This window comes from Macaca fascicularis, chromosome 14 (genome assembly GCF_037993035.2).
Source record: "Macaca fascicularis isolate 582-1 chromosome 14, T2T-MFA8v1.1".
Lineage (NCBI taxonomy): Eukaryota > Metazoa > Chordata > Mammalia > Primates > Cercopithecidae > Macaca > Macaca fascicularis.
This window is the reverse complement of record NC_088388.1, coordinates 41,924,624-41,941,311: the sequence shown is the minus strand read 5'-3', so window position 1 is coordinate 41,941,311 and position 16,688 is coordinate 41,924,624. Positions and strand designations below refer to the sequence as shown.

The following is a 16,688-nucleotide window of genomic DNA, read 5'->3' as shown; positions in this document are numbered from 1 at the left end:
TCATAAACTGCAGGTATTCAAGTAAAGTGGCTAATGCTCTTATTTTTGGTGGTGGAATCCGCCTTGACCACCATGCCCCTTCCCCGAATACCCTGGCACAAGATTAGCCAGACAAGCACAGGAGAGATTTCAGATTCCTCTTTCCCGTTGGACAGAGCCTGTTGTACTGTGTACAACATCCACAACTATTCCAAGCCACTCGGCTTTCATTATTTGCTGAAAACCATGCCATCTTTCTTTATTATTACTTTCAGTGGTATTTGGTATAAGCAACCTATTCTCTCATTTGTCTTTCTGAAAAAACTAAATTTGTTTAGAATGATGTTAGTAAGCCTTTTTAACCACTCTGGTTATCTTATTCTTCTTTGAACTTCCACATTGACTGACTACACAGTGTCTTTCATGTGCTAGACTTTCAATAGTAAAGAGCATCATTTCTATACTTAAAAGGTAAAATAAAATATAGGCAACATAATCTTTAGAATTCTATTTAATAAAGCTAACATTACCAGGAAAGTTTTTTCTGACCAAACCAATGCCATTCTCTTATTTTAAATCACACAAATTAAATTCATTTTCAAATAATCTCCTTTACAATGTGGTCATGACTTTCAAAATCGATCTTATTCTTCAAGGTTTCTGGTTATGTTTAGAAAACATATCAGGCCATCATAAAATAGATCCAAACTAGCAAATCATTTTGTTTTAACAGGAGTCTGTTTTAGATTACCCTATAGCTTTCTGTAGGTATCAGTCACACTTTCTATAAAACTAAACCCATTTTCTCTTCTCCCTGGGTACATAACTATATTATATGGCTCAGTGTTCCTTGCAGAAATGTGGCCATATAACTGAGTTTTAGCCAATGGAATGTGAGAGACGTGATGTGAGCTTCTTCTAGACCTAGCTTTTAAGACCCTTAAAGGATGATCTCTATGCCCTTTCCTCTATTGCTTGCTTAATGCAATCGTCACTGTGAATTTGGAGTCCATCTAAAAAGGTAGTAAGCCATGATGTAGAAGACTCCTGGATGCTCAAATCGCCTTCTAAATGGAGGAGAGATACCGGCCCATCAAAAACTCATTTTGAACTTTAAGAAAATCAACATTAGTTATATTTGAGCAATCATAGAGTTTGGGGTTGTTTTTATAGAAACTCTCATTAGCAGAACTAATACATGGCCATCTAAAAGAAGAAAAATATCTTACAGAAAGTAAACAGAGATGTCTTAAACACTGATTGGCACTAGATTATGCACATCAGATGAAGGAATTTTTTTAATAAAACTGTATGTTGTTGATTGGGATTTTAATCCAAATGTTTTATCTTAAAGTGAGAAAAAGAAAAGAGATGGGACATAGGCGGAGGTAAGGACAGATAATTTGTTAGGTATAAGAAAATAATGAATCAGGTAGATAAACAAGAGTGTGGCAAAAAAAAAAAAAAAAAAAAAAAAAAAAAAACAACAAGGAGAATTAGTATTAATCACACTCAGTTAAGGTGCTTTAAACTTTTAAATTCCATCCTTCTCATATTCCTCTGACAAACTTATTACAAACATAAACAATGTTGTCTTTTGTTTTGCATATTGGTTTGATGCCGTATTTTCTTGACCCCATTTTATTCAGAAATGTTATGTCATAAATCTGATTTGAGAAATGTTTTAAGTCTCAAGGTAGCTAACAGATTAAAACTGAAAAGATTATGATGTTCAGATTTTCTGTGAATCTCTGAAAGGTTAACATTTTATGGAGAATTTGATCGATTTTTGAGTGAACTTTTAGTTGCCAGAAATAGATCTTCTGTCTCAAATGATTCTGTGTGACCTTTATAACCTTTATATCTGAAAGTACTGTGCAAGTACCTTTTGATGATTTTCAAAGAAGTTAGGATTTGATGTGAAGATCAGAGATCTTTTTTTTTTTTTTTTTTTTTCTCATTTAGGGATAGAGAGATGAGGATTCTAGGCAAGTAGCTGACAACTGAATCATTAAATTGTTAATAGTCCAAAACTGTTTAAATGTCCAATAGATAATTTGAAATAATCTTTCTAGTAATTTTCAGTGCTACATCACTTAAACACGCTGGCAATTATGGCACACCCATGTGATCTCTTTCCACATTAAACTTTCCTTTAAAATAAGCTTTTAAATGCCAATATAACAATTCTTTTACATCTAACAAATTGTGAGGCTATTTTAATCTATATCCTTCAATGAAATAGACAATACTTTTCATGATTACAATACACTTATATTCAATTATTTTAGGAAAAAAATGGACAATGGTAGAAACTTTAGAGAAATAGATTTTAATTTTCTATTATCTAAAATCAAACCACAGTGGTCTTTTCCTGATATTGTATAATGTTGAAGATAGCTTTTTTTTTATTTGGAAAATAATTTTTGGAGACAAGAAAAGTATCTGCTTTCAGATTGATGCTTAAAGCAATTTTCAGAAAATATAATACTTTAATATGCCATTAACCCAACTCTTTTTCTGTGTAGACAAAAGTAATGCACTCAGTATTTTTCGTACTAGATGGACAACTTATTTGGTGATGGATAAATTAGCTTCATTCTTTTGACTGTCAATGTTTTATTATTCTTTGCAGCATCTATAAAGTGAAATTTATGATATTGTACATTTATCCAGGATTCTAGCTGAACTTAGGATGATATTTATAAAAAAAAAAACCCTATTAAAAAGGGGGAGTATCCATGTATTTAAACTTATAAACAAAACTGGAAAAACATACTACCACTTAATACTAGCAGTATTTGTAGTAAAAGTCAAGAATATATGACAGTAAAAATTTGTTAAATCTATTTTTTGTTACATGTTTATGGAACCATATTCCATTTTTTTTTTATTTTAATGTTAGTTAACAATTTTGTACGTTTACCAGGTACCGGGTATTCTGTTAGGCATTCCTCCATTCAATCTTGACAATCATCCTATGGGATAGACACTATTATTGCACCAAATTTACAAAAGACAAAACTTTTTTTCTTATGAAATCCTTTCTTGGATCATAATATATGCGATACATTGTATTGAACATTATAAAATCACTTAATCTTAACAACTCCTTGAGGTAGACACTTTTACTATCTTAATTTTCAAGATGAAAAAATTGGGGTTAGAAAAGTTAAATAATTTTCCCAATGTCATACAACTACTAAGCAGTATGGCGAATGTACAAACTCAATCAGTCTGGCTCCAAAATACTGCTTCAAGCCTTTCTCTCAAAATTTATTTTTTGTTTATTATTTTCGTTAAGAGGTTAAGGAACCTTTTTGAGTTCCATTATTTTCTAATTTTCCCCATTCTCTCCATGAAATTTTAATAGTACAGATACATTTTTTTTTATTGTACTTTAAGTTCTAGGGTACATGTGCACAACGTGCAGGTTTGTTACCTAAGTATACATGTGCCATGTTGGTGTACTACAACCATTAACTCGTCATTTACATAAGGTATATCTCCTAATGCTATCCCTCCTCCCAACTCCCACCCCACAACAGGACGCAATGCGTGATGCTCCCCTTCCTGTGTCCAAGTGATCTCATTGTTCAATTCCCACCTATGAGTGAGAACATGCGGTATTTGGTTTTCTGTTCTTGCAATAGTTTGCTGAGAATGATGGTTTCCAGCTGCATCCATGTCCCTACAAAGGACACAAACTCATCCTTTTTGATGGCTGCATAGTATTCCATGGTGTATATGTGCCACATTTTCTTAATCCAGTCTGTCACTGATGGACATTTGGGTTGATTCCAAGTCTTTGCTATTGTGAATAGTGCCACAATAAACATATGTGTGCATGTGTCTTTATAGCAGCATGACTTATAATCCTTTGGGTATATACCCAGTAATGGGATGGCTGGGTCAAATGGTATTTCTAGTTCTAGATCCTTGAGGAATCGCCACACTGTCTTCCACAATGGTCGAACTAGTTTAGAGTCCCACCAACAGTGTAAAAGTATTCCTATTTCTCCACATCCTCTCCAGCACCAGTTGTTTTCTGATTTTTTAATGATTGCCATTCTAACTGGTGTGAGATGGTATCTCATTGTGGTTTTGATTTGCATTTATCTGATGGTGAGTGATGATGAGAATTTTTTCAGGTGTCTGTTGGCTGTATGAATGTCTTCTTTTGAGAAGTGTCTGTTCATGTCCTTTGCCCACTTTTTGATGGGGTTGTTTGTTGTATATTCTGTTGATTTGGGGTGGAGAGTTCTGTAGATGTCTATTAGGTCTGCTTGGTGCAGAGTTGAGTTCAATTCCTGGATATCCTTGTTAACTTTCTGTGTTGTTTATCTGTCTAATGTTGACAGTGGGGTGTTAAAGTCTCCCATTATTATTGTATGGGAGTCTAAGTCTCTTTTTAAGTCTCTAAGGACTTGCTTTATGAATCTGGGTGCTCCTGTATTGGGTGCATATATTTTTATGAAAGCTCTTCCTGATGAATTGATCCCTTTACCATTATGTAATGGCCTTCTTTGTCTCTTTTGATCTTTGATGGTTTAAAGTCTGTTTTATCAGAGACTAGGATTGCAACCACTGCTTTTTTTCTTTGTTTGTTTTCCATTTGTTTGGTAGCTCTTCCTCCATCCCTTTATTTTGAGCCTATGTGGATCTCTACATGTGAGATGTATCTCCTGAAATTAGCAAACTGATGGTTCTTAACTCTTTATCCAATTTTCCAGTCCATGTATTTTAATTGGACCATATAGTCCATTTACATTTAAAGTTAATATTGTTATGTGTGAACTTGATCCTGTCATTATGATATTAGCTGGTTATTTTGCTCACTAGTTGATGCAGTTTCTTCCTAGCATTGATGGACTTTACATTTTGACATGTTTTTGCAATGGCTGGTACCTGTTGTTCCTTTCCATGTTTAGTGCTTCCTTCAGGGTCTCTTGTAAGGCAGGCCTGGTGGTGACAAAGTCTCTAAGCATTTGCTTGTCTGTAAAGGATTTTATTTCTCCTTCACTTATGAAACTTAGTTTGGCTGAATATGAAATTCTGGGTTGAAAATTCTTTTCTTTAAGAATGTTGAATGTTGGCCCCCACTCTCTTCTGGCTTGGAGAGTTTCTGCTGAGAGATCTGCTGTTAGTCTGATGGGCTTCCCTTTGTGGGTAACCCAACCTTTCTCTCTGGCTGCCCTTAACATTTTTTCTTTCATTTCAACATTGGTGAATCGGACAATTATGTGTCTTGGAGTTGCTCTTCTCAAGGAGTATACTTGTGGCGTTCTCTGTATTTCCTGATTTTGAATATTGGCCTGCCTTACTAGGTTGGGGAAGTTCTCCTGGATGATATCTTGCAGAGTGTTTTCCAACTTGGTTCCATTTTCCCCATCACTTTCAGACACACCAATCAGATGTAGATTTGGTCTTTTCACATAATCCCATACTTCTTGGAGGCTTTGTTCATTTCTTTTTACTTTTTTTTCTCCACACTTCTCTTTTCGCTTCATTTCATTCATTTGATCTTCAATCCCTGATACTCTTTCTTCCAGTTGATTGAGTTGGTTACTGAAGCTTGTGCGTTTGTCACGTAGTTCTCATGTTATGGTTTTCATCTCTATCAGTTCTTTTAAGGTCTTCTCTGCATTGATTATTCTAGTTATGCGTTCATCCATTCTTTTTTCAAGATTTTTAGTTTCTTTGCGCTGGTTATGTAGTTCCTCCTTTAGCTCTGAGAAGTTTGATCTACTGAAGCCTTCTTCTCTCAACTCATCAAAGTCATTCTCCATCCAGCTTTGTTCCGTTGCTGGCGATGAGCTGCGTTCCTTTGGAGAGGGAGATGTGCTCTGATTTTTTGAATTTCCAGCTTTTCTGCACTGCTTTTTCCCCATCTTTGTGGTTTTATCTGCCTTTGGTCTTTGATGATGGTGACGTACTGATGGGGTTTTGATGTGGGTGTCCTTTTTGTTTGTTAGTTTTCCTTCTAACATTCAGGAACCTCAGCTGTAGGTCTGTTGGAATTTGCTTGAATCCACTCCAGACCCTGTTTGCCTGGGTATCAGCAGTGAAGGCTCCATTGAAAATGCAGAAATCACCCATCTTCTGTGTCACTCACGCTGGGAGCTGGAGGCTGGAGCTGTTCCTATTCGGCCATCTTTGGCGCCGCTGCCTACAGATACATTTTTAAGTATTCTATGTCTATATGTGCCTTGTGCATAAAAGAGGAAGATTTTGTTCATACCTCAGGAAGCAATTTTTACACCTATTGGAAAGATAGCACCCTTGTTGTGAGGGTATGACTTACAAGGATGGAAAATATATTTAAACTGAGGCCTCTTTGGAGTATCACCTTTAAACTCTAAGAGAGGGGTCCCTTCCCTGGCTCCTATACAGTAGAAAATCCTACTTTAGTCCTATTTCCATGTCTGCCATGGGGCAAGGAAACCAAGAGACTCAAGGATGTATAATCCTACGCTCTACTTTTCTGCTGAAATACACAATCAGATAATAAGAATTTCCAGTTCAATTGGACTGGCTCCTGCTTCTACTTGGGTCATTTCCATAAGTTTAAGTCTAAATACATGGCAGCATGTGCATCTCTGGCCACAAGTGCAGTTGTTACAGGAGTCTTTAAATAGCATTTGGATGTATAAGCTGTGATGTCTATATATATATGTGCAACAGGTCCTGTGTGATGCACAACACAGCAGGAAGAAGAAAAGGTAATAGTCCACAGGCCAGGAAATAGGTGCCAGGCTGCTTCTTCTGGGCATTCTCAATGCAGAACTCTAAAAAGCTTAAGAATTCTAAACTGGAACATGGACTTTAAGAAAGAATGTCATAGGCCAAGCGTGCTGGTCGTGCCTGTAATCCTAGCATTTCAGGAGGCCAAGCTGGGTGGATCACTTGAGGCCAGGAGTTGGAGACCAGCCTGGCCAACATGATGAAAACCTGTCTCTACCAAAAAATACAAAAATTAGCGGTACATTGTGGCGCACACCTGTAATCCAGCTACTCGGGTGGCTGACGTATGAGAATCGCTTCAGCCAGGGAAGCTGAGGTGACAGTGAGCTGTGATTATGGCACTGTCACTCCAACCTATGTGACAGACAGACCCTGTAACAACAGGAAGGAAGGAAGGAAGGAAGGAAGGAAGGAAGAAAGGAAGGAAGGAAGGAAGGAAGGAAGGAAGGAAGGAAGGAAGGAAAGTAGTGAGGGAGGGAGGGAGGAAGGAAGGAAGGAAGGAAGGAAGGAAGGAAGGAAGGAAGGAAGGAAAGAAGGAGGAAGGGAGGGTGGGTTCTAAAAGAATATTTATTGAAGTTGGAAGATAGACTACATATTATTTAAAACTTTGTTAGCCTGATTTATAAGTTTCAAATATTGTGACACAGAGTATATTGACTTTCCATTATACTTTTATATTTGGAAAGAAATGGTCTTACCTATCTAACTGCAGAAAACACACAATCTTAATCCTTATGCTGAATTGCTTCTTCAAATCTAAATGGAAAATGAGTGGATGAAAATAGCCAAGCACTGATTCTAGCCTTCCTATGTTAAAGGGAAGAAACATCCTCTCCTTGATTGTATTTAATTTACCATTTATTTGAAAAGTCTGTAAATTATATGTGAACACACACAAAAAAATGATGGAATGAAAGGTAAATGTAAAGGTGAAGAATGGAATTCTAAAAACAGTATATAAGAATGCATGAGGGAATCATTTTGTTAGCTTATGAGTGGTATCTTTGAGGATGGTGTCCTAAAATGGAGTCTATCTCAAAATTTCCTAGAACTATGGACTTTATTCTGTACCACTGCTTTCTCCAACTGTTTGTTGATGGTAAAGAAATTCAGTGATTTCCACTTAATAACTAGTCTTTAAAGCATTGTTTATGAGATTTGGCAAGCCTTCCTGTGAATTTCTGTTACTGTAATTTAGAAGTTTCAAGAGTTTTTATAGGTTTCCTATCATGTTAACAATCTGTCTTATTCAAAGCCTTTTGAAGTTTAAAAATTAGTATATTTTTTATCTGAAAAATGCTTCCAATTTTCAACAAAACACAACTTCAAAAAACCAATACTGTATTAGCTCTGTGCTTAGCAATGATTATGAAGAATAGAAAACAAACATAGCAAGAATAACCAGAGAGGATAAAAAAGAAAAGACATTCATACAAAGTAAAACTTTCTTGATAGAGAACTTCCAACCACAAAATCATTAAAAGTTGATATATATTCATTTTGAAAATGTTGTTTGAAATCTCTGTTTATACATGAATAAAACCAGTAGCCAAATCTTATACAAGAAATCTGTGTGCTTTGGGAAAAGAAAATGATAATATAAAAATTGCTCAGAAACTTTACATATTCTATTAAAAAGGTTTCTATCTAATCATTTTAACAGCTTTTCCATTAGAACATTGTGATTTTATAAAGCTAAAATGAAGGTGCTGCTTATATCTAGCACTCTGAAAATTATTCTTAATTCTATAGCGGGAGGCCAGCTGGAATATAGAGTAAGACTTTAGCTTTATTTTGTTCCTAAAATCTCCTCACTAGAATGCTGCTAATGTTTCTGAATCAGCCAATTTGAAAACCAGCTAATGCTATTTACAATGATACTAAATTGCTTGTATAGGATAAATGATACGCAAAACATAATTGAGGTGATTCGTGTTACTATGTGTTATATACATAGTGTTACTATGAATATTATTTGCATTTCCTGATTATTTGCCGATGACTCCGTTTAATAAATCTTTGAGCACATGGGAGAATTTGCTAAGTCTCACTTTTGAATGGAAAATGAAATAAAAGTAAATTCAGATGTGCTTGAAAAAGTACTTTAAGAACCATAGTACAATTACTTTTGGAAATAGTGTCATATTGACATTAACAACATCTGACAATGCTTACATGTAATAATGGAAGATTCTAAATACAACAATAAATGGGACATTGTCCTTGCCTTTGAGGTCACAGTTTATGAATTGACACAGAATATCAGCCCCAAATCATGAAGCCAGTTTTTTATAGGCAAATTTCTGGTTATGGGTTAGAGAGTGATGTCTGGACTAAGCCTGCCGGTATGTACAATAATATATGTGTCTTTTGTGATCCCACTCATTAAATATTCAAGCATAGTCATGGTAGTTCACATTGCATTAATGGGGGTCAAAAGTCACTTTGGAAATAGCTTGACACTAAGATGACAGTAGTGAGATGCTGGTTATATTCTGTGATGGTTATTATTTAGTGTCAACTTGATTGGACTGAAGGATGCAAAGTGGGAAAACAGTGTTTCTTTAATTGTCACTTTTCTTCTTTGAATAATTAATGCTTCTTGTCCACATAATTATAGCCATTCATTGCAGTATCTTTTATATTTTGTAAAAGTTATCTGACAACTTCTAGTTATCACCTATTTTCTCTGCTCCGCCTTTCGGTTATACCCTTAGAAAGTTTTCTACACTTACATTGTTAACCTCCTCTCTTCCAGTTATCTTTCTTGAAGCCATTTGAAATAGGACTTTAATCCTCTACTCCACAGAAACCATTCTAGTTAAAGGCATACTGGAATCACAATGTGAATATAGAACAACACCACAAAGGGTTTTATCATCTGGCAAAAGGAGACTTTCTTTTTCTGTCAGGTGGGCATTTAGATAGCCAGACTATTATAAAAATATATATTTGAAAAAAATATTATTTATAGTAATGGACTGAAAGATAACAGAGAACCTTCACAGTAGCATATGTGGCAGTAATAGGTTGGAAGCACAGCTGATTAGGAAAGGGATTTTTCTCAAACTTGTGACTTAATCTACATACAAAGCAAACAGAAACAAGATGTTGCATACCTAGTTGAAGAGTCCAGGTATCGATTTTTGTTATTCTTGTAAAAACATTAACATTTAATAAAGCAGGCCGGGCGCGGTGGCTCACGCCTGTAATGCCAGCACTTTGGGAGGCCGAGACGGGCGGATCACGAGGTCAGGAGATCGAGACCATCCTGGCTAACACGGTGAAACCCCGTCTCTACTAAAAAATACAAAAAACTAGCCGGGCGAGGTGGCGGGTGCCTGTAGTCCCAGCTACTCGGGAGGCTGAGGCAGGAGAATGGCGTGAACCCAGGGGGCGGAGCTTGCAGTGAGCTGAGATCCGGCCACCGCACTCCAGCCTGGGTGACAGAGCAAGACTCCATCTAAAAAAAAAAAAAAAAAAAAAATTAATAAAGCAAACAGGTATTGGGCTGTTAGCATTCTCTTTTTTTTTTTTTTTTTTTTGACGGAGTCTCACTCTGTTGCCAGGCTGGACTACAGTGGCGTAATCCTGGCTCACTGCAACCTCCGCCTCCCGGGTTTAAGTGATTCTCCTGCCTCAGCCTCCTGAGTAGCTGAGATTACAGGCACCCATAACCACGCCCAGCTAATTTTTGTATTTTTAGTAGAGACAGGGTTTCACCATATTGGCCAGGATGGTCTCGATCTCTTGACCTTGTGATCTACCTGCCTTGGCCTCCCAAAGTGCTGGGATTACAGGTGTGAGCCACCATGCCCGGCCTGGGCTGTTAGCATTCATATACAAAGAGAGATATGTTGTATGTATTCATACTGGTCACAAGTACCACATGAACTTTGGTATATTGGTGGACATTTTAAATTTAGATAAAATTTAAAGGTCATATTTTTGTAAATTGATGCCTTTGTTTTAGAAAACAATATGGAAAAACACAGTTGGAGTGATATTGGTTTTTATATTCTTTGATACTTATAATTTCACTTCTAAAAATTCATCACATATAAATAATTAAACAATGAAAATAAGAAATGTCCAAGATTTCACTGTAATAAATGTCCAAGATTTATCTGAGGTAGCACAAACCTTAAAAAGATAAACTAACATAGAAAAACAAATACCCAATGAAAGGGAGATGTTGGTATAATGTATGTGTATGCTATATAATATGGTGATGTCCATTATGATACAGAAGAAATGTTCACACTATAGTTTCAAAGCAGAAATAAATGATGTGTTACAAATAATATAATTGCAATAAAATGGAAAAATATGAGCATTTATCTTCTCACAATATTCTTATTGCTTTATTTTATCTATAATCATAAAAATGCATACCACTACATAATTGTTAGATTTGGCGCTTCAATCTAAAACATTTGTAGATGACATAAAATTTTGCTTACATAGGGCTGTTTCTTATTTGGGTGATATGCACTTTGGTAATATTTTACCTTTGCATAAATCTTCAAGACAGAATATTTAATACTCTAAATTTGGGGCTTGAATATATGATTTTCTTTGGACAATGGAAAGAGATAAAATTAATAACATGCTAATTTTGAGCTTAGGTTGTAAGAGGCCCTGCATATTTCTACTTACCAATGTATGCCTCTGCCATTGCCTTGAGAAGAGTGAGTCATGGGTGGTTCACTGGGGCCGAGAAGGAACAGGAATGTAATGCAGAGCCTTCCAACCTGCCCATATACCTGAAACATGGAACAGAGCCACTTCACTGAGCCCTTTAAAGATTATCCAAATTTCTTGTAAACCTAGAGAGATAAGCTTGATCCCGAGAGCAAGCGTTGCTCCCAGCAAGCTGCATATGAGTGAGCATTACAGTTTTTCTGAGCCACTGAATTTTGGGACAGTTTTGGGACAGTTATCTTAAACATTAATATAAAAATAGCTAACTGATACACATAGCTATTGCTTGCCACAGCAGGAAAGAACAAAACATAAATACAAGTACCTAGAAGGAAAAAATAGAGTGAAGAATGAGAAGAGCCAAATCACTCAAAATTAGTCTTACATTTAACAAATGGGGCTAGGTAAAACACCTATAGATTTGAAAATGTGCCTACTGCAACCGTCTTTCTGGTATGTTACAGACTTGTTATATCTTCCCTTTTCTGGGATTTTGGAATGCAGCAGGAAGCTGAATCTAAAAATGTACACTCTAGTGTTTTGTTTTTGTTTTTCAACAAAGGAACACGAACATGTAAATTATTTATTTTCATAAGCTTTTATTTTTTGGAGAAAAAGAGTTAGGGTTTAGTTATAGGCAGCAAAACAATCTATAACAAGGTTTGTGAGTTTCTTTGATATGATTTATCAGTGAAAAAGTTTTGCAGTTAGTGGAGGTGGCCTTTTGAATTTCATGAAAATCCTCATACAAATTAGCTTTATTTTAAATGACTAATATATAAACTTTTCTTATTTTTTTAAGACATGAGATCTCAGTGTGTTGCCCAGGATGGGCAATCATAGCTCAAACTCACTGCAGCCTCAAACTCCAGGACTTAATTAAACCTCCCAACTTAGCCTCCAGAATAGCTAGAACTACAGGTGCACACCACTATGTCTTACAATTTTTTTTATTTTTAATTTTTTTATAAAGACAAGGATCTCACATTTTTGGCCTATACTAGCCTTGAACTCTGCTTCAACTAATCCTCCTGCCTCAGCCTACCAAAAGGTTGAGATTATAAGAGTGAGCTACCATGCCCAACCTTTTTAACTTTTTAAAGATGTTTCTCATTGGCATAAGTATTCATTGAGTGAAAGAATGAATGACTTCATAAAATAAACTGGTGAGCATAATTAAGGATCACTCATCATCCAAGAACTTTGAACATAAGAGAATGGGGCCAGTGAGGACCAAACTCTACAAACCAATCAATAGTTATAAAATTTTATGAAGATGGGATTTCCTTTGTTTCTCAATTGAAACTAGGACTAAGACTGTCTTGGCTTTACTATAATCTTAACAAGACCTAACCAACTCTAAATTTAGTCACCAGGCCTTGATAACTATTAACTGTGAGTGGAGGGGCAGTATTTAAATATATCTGGGCTTAAAAAAATAGATGTGTTTGAAACTAAAACTCTTTGTTGTAAGATTTTTACCTTTAAACCAAATATTATGTAATCCATTCACGATTTTATATGGTTTTTAAAAAACTTATCCTATTTTTGTTTAATCTTGCCAAAGGAAAGGATTATCTTATATTTTTAGGACATCTTAACAGTCCTAAGGATTATCTCACATTTGTAGGACATCTGAACAACCCTAAAGAAAGATGCTTATAAAAGCATTTGTGGAGGAAGAGCATTTTTAGAATTGCTGAGATCCATCCATTAGCACAATGTTTTTACTCTGTTTTGAAAATAATGCTCAGTGTTTCTTATGTCATACATAAAAACTATCTTTGGACAACTTATGCATTTTTTTTAAAATTTATTTATTATTATTATACTTTAAGTTGTAGGGTACATGTGCATAACGTGCAGGTTTGTTACATATGTATCCTTGTGCCATGTTGGTGTGCTGCAACCATCAACTCGTCATTTACATTAGGTATAACTCCCAATGCAATCCCTCCCCCCTCCCCCCTCAACATGATAGGCCCCGGTGTGTGATGTTCCCCTTCCTGAGTCCAAGTGATCTCATTGTTCAGTTCCCACCTATGAGTGAGAACATGCGGTGTTTGGTTTTCTGTTCTTGTGATAGTTTGCTAAGAATGATGGTTTCCAGCTGCATCCATGTCCCTACAAAGGACACACACTCATCTTTTTGATGGCTGCATAGTATTCCATGGTGTATATGTGCCACATTTTCTTAATCCAGTCTGTCACTGATGGATATTTGGGTTGATTCCAAGTCTTTGCTATTGTGAATAGTGCCGCAATAAACATACATGTGCATGTGTCTTTATAGCAGCATAATTTATAATCCTTTGGGTATATACCCAGTAATGGGATGGCTGGGTCATATGGTACATCTAGTTCTAGATCCTTGAGGAATCGCCATACTGTTTTCCATAATGGTTGAACTAGTTTACAATCCCACCAACAGTGTAAAAGTGTTCCTATTTCTCCACATCCTCTCCAGCACCTGTTGTTTCCTGACTTTTGAATGATCGCCATTCTAACTGGTGTGAGATGGTATCTCATTGTGGTTTTGATTTGCATTTCTCTGATGGCCAGTGATGATGAGCATTTTTTCATGTGTCTGTTGGCTGTATGAATGTCTTCTTTTGAGAAATGTCTGTTCATATCCTTTGCCCACTTTTTGATGGGGTTGTTTGTTTTTTTCTTGTAAATTTGTTTGAGTTCTTTGTAGGTTCTGGACATTAGCCCTTTGTCAGATGAGTAGATTGCAAAAATTTTCTCCCATTCTGTAGGTTGCCTGTTCACTCTGATGGTAGTTTCTTTTGCTGTGCAGAAGCTCTTTAGTTTAATGAGATCCCATTTGTCAATTTTGGCTTTTGCTGCCGTTGCTTTTGGTGTTTTAGACATGAAGTCTTTTCCCATGCCTATGTCCTGAATGGTACTACCTAGGTTTGCCTCTAGGATTTTTATGGTATTAGGTCTAACATTTAAGTCTCCAATCCATCTTGAATTAATTTTCGTATAAGGAGTAAGGAAAGGATCCAGTTTCAGCTTTCTACTTATGGCTAGCCAATTTTCCCAGCACCATTTATTAAATAGGGAATCCTTTCCCCATTTCTTGTTTCTCTCAGGTTTGTCAAAGATCAGATGGCTGTAGATGTGTGGTATTATTTCTGAGGACTCTGTTCTGTTCCATTGGTCTATATCTCTGTTTTGGTACCAGTACCATGCTGTTTTGGTTACTGTAGCCTTGTAGTATAGTTTGAAGTCGGGTAGCGTGATGCCTCCAGCTTTGTTCTTTTGACTTAGGATTGTCTTGGAGATGCGGGCTCTTTTTTGGTTCCATATGAACTTTAAAGCAGTTTTTTCCAATTCTGTGAAGAAATTCATTGGTAGCTTGATGGGGATGGCATTGAATCTATCAATTACCTTGGGCAGTATGGCCATTTTCACGATATTGATTCTTCCTATCCAGGAGCATGGTATGTTCTTCCATTTGTTTGTGTCCTCTTTTATTTCACTGAGCAGTGGTTTGTAGTTCTCCTTGAAGAGGTCCTTTACATCCCTTGTAAGTTGGATTCCTAGGTATTTGATTCTCTTTGAAGCAATTGTGAATGGAAGTTCATTCCTGATTTGGCTCTCTGTTTGTCTGTTACTGGTGTATAAGAATGCTTGTGATTTTTGCACATTAATTTTGTATCCTGAGACTTTGCTGAAGTTGCTTATCAGCTTAAGGAGATTTGGGGCTGAGACAATGGGGTTTTCTAAATATACAATCATGTCATCTGCAAACAGGGACAATTTAACTTCTTCTTTTCCTAACTGAATACCCTTGATTTCTTTCTCTTGCCTGATTGCCCTAGCCAGAACTTCCAACACTATGTTGAATAGGAGTGGTGAGAGAGGGCATCCCTGTCTTGTGCCAGTTTTCAAAGGGAATTTTTCCAGTTTTTGCCCATTCAGTATGATATTGGCTATGGGTTTGTCATAAATAGCTCTTATTATTTTGAGGTACGTTCCATCGATACCAAATTTATTGAGCGTTTTTAGCATGAAGGGCTGTTGAATTTTGTCAAAAGCCTTTTCTGCATCTATTGAGATAATCATGTGGTTCTTGTCTTTGGTTCTGTTTATATGCTGGATTATGTTTATTGATTTGCGAATGTTGAACCAGCCTTGCATCCCAGGGATGAAGCCCACTTGATCATGGTGGATAAGCTTTTTGATGTGTTGCTGAATCCGGTTTGCCAGTATTTTATTGAGGATTTTTGCATCGATGTTCATCAGGGATATTGGTCTAAAGTTCTCTTTTTTTGTTGTGTCTCTGCCAGGCTTTGGTATCAGGATGATGTTGGCCTCATAAAATGAGTTAGGGAGGATTCCCTCTTTTTCTATTGATTGGAATAGTTTCAGAAGGAATGGTACCAACTCCTCCTTGTACCTCTGGTAGAATTCAGCTGTGAATCCATCTGGTCCTGGATTTTTTTGGTTGGTAAGCTATTAATTATTGCCTCAATTTCAGAGCCTGCTATTGGTCTATTCAGGGATTCAACTTCTTCCTGGTTTAGTCTTGGAAGAGTGTAAGTGTCCAGGAAATTATCCATTTCTTCTAGATTTTCCAGTTTATTTGCGTAGAGGTGTTTATAGTATTCTCTGATGGTAGTTTGTATTTCTGTGGGGTCAGTGGTGATATCCCCTTTATCATTTTTAATTGTGTCAATTTGATTCCTCTCTCTTTTCTTCTTTATTAGTCTTGCTAGCGGTCTGTCAATTTTGTTGATCTTTTCAAAAAACCAACTCCTGGATTCATTGATTTTTTGGAGGGTTTTTTGTGTCTCTATCTCCTTCAGTTCTGCTCTGATCTTAGTTATTTCTTGCCTTCTGCCAGCTTTTGAATGTGTTTGCTCTTGCTTCTCTAATTCTTTTAATTGTGATGTTAGAGTGTCCACTTTAGATCTTTCCAGCTTTCTCTTGTGGGCATTTAGTGCTATAAATTTCCCTCTTCACACTGCTTTAAATGTGTCCCAGAGATTCTGGTATGTTGTATCTTTGTTCTCATTGGTTTCAAAGAACATCTTTATTTCTGCCTTCATTTCGTTAGGTACCCAGTAGTCATTCAGGAGCAGGTTGTTCAGTTTCCATGTAGTTGAGTGGTTTTGATTGAGTTTCTTAGTCCTGAGTTCTAGTTTGATTGCACTGTGGTCTGAGAGACAGTTTGTTATAATTTCTGTTCTTGTACATTTGCTGAGGAGTGCTTTACTTCCAATTACGTGGTCGATTTTGGAGTAAGTACG

The 16,688-nt window shown here is 36.3% G+C and overlaps 1 long non-coding RNA gene across 1 annotated transcript in view; it reads right to left on the bottom strand.

Moving 5' to 3' along the window:
• LOC123568758 (uncharacterized) overlaps positions 1–16,688 on the bottom strand; it is a 308,367-nt gene that overhangs the window by 34,505 nt on the left and 257,174 nt on the right. The window contains exon 2 of the long non-coding RNA XR_006692274.2: positions 11,383–11,489. This is a non-coding gene — a long non-coding RNA (uncharacterized lncRNA). The remainder of the gene's footprint in view (positions 1–11,382; positions 11,490–16,688) is intronic.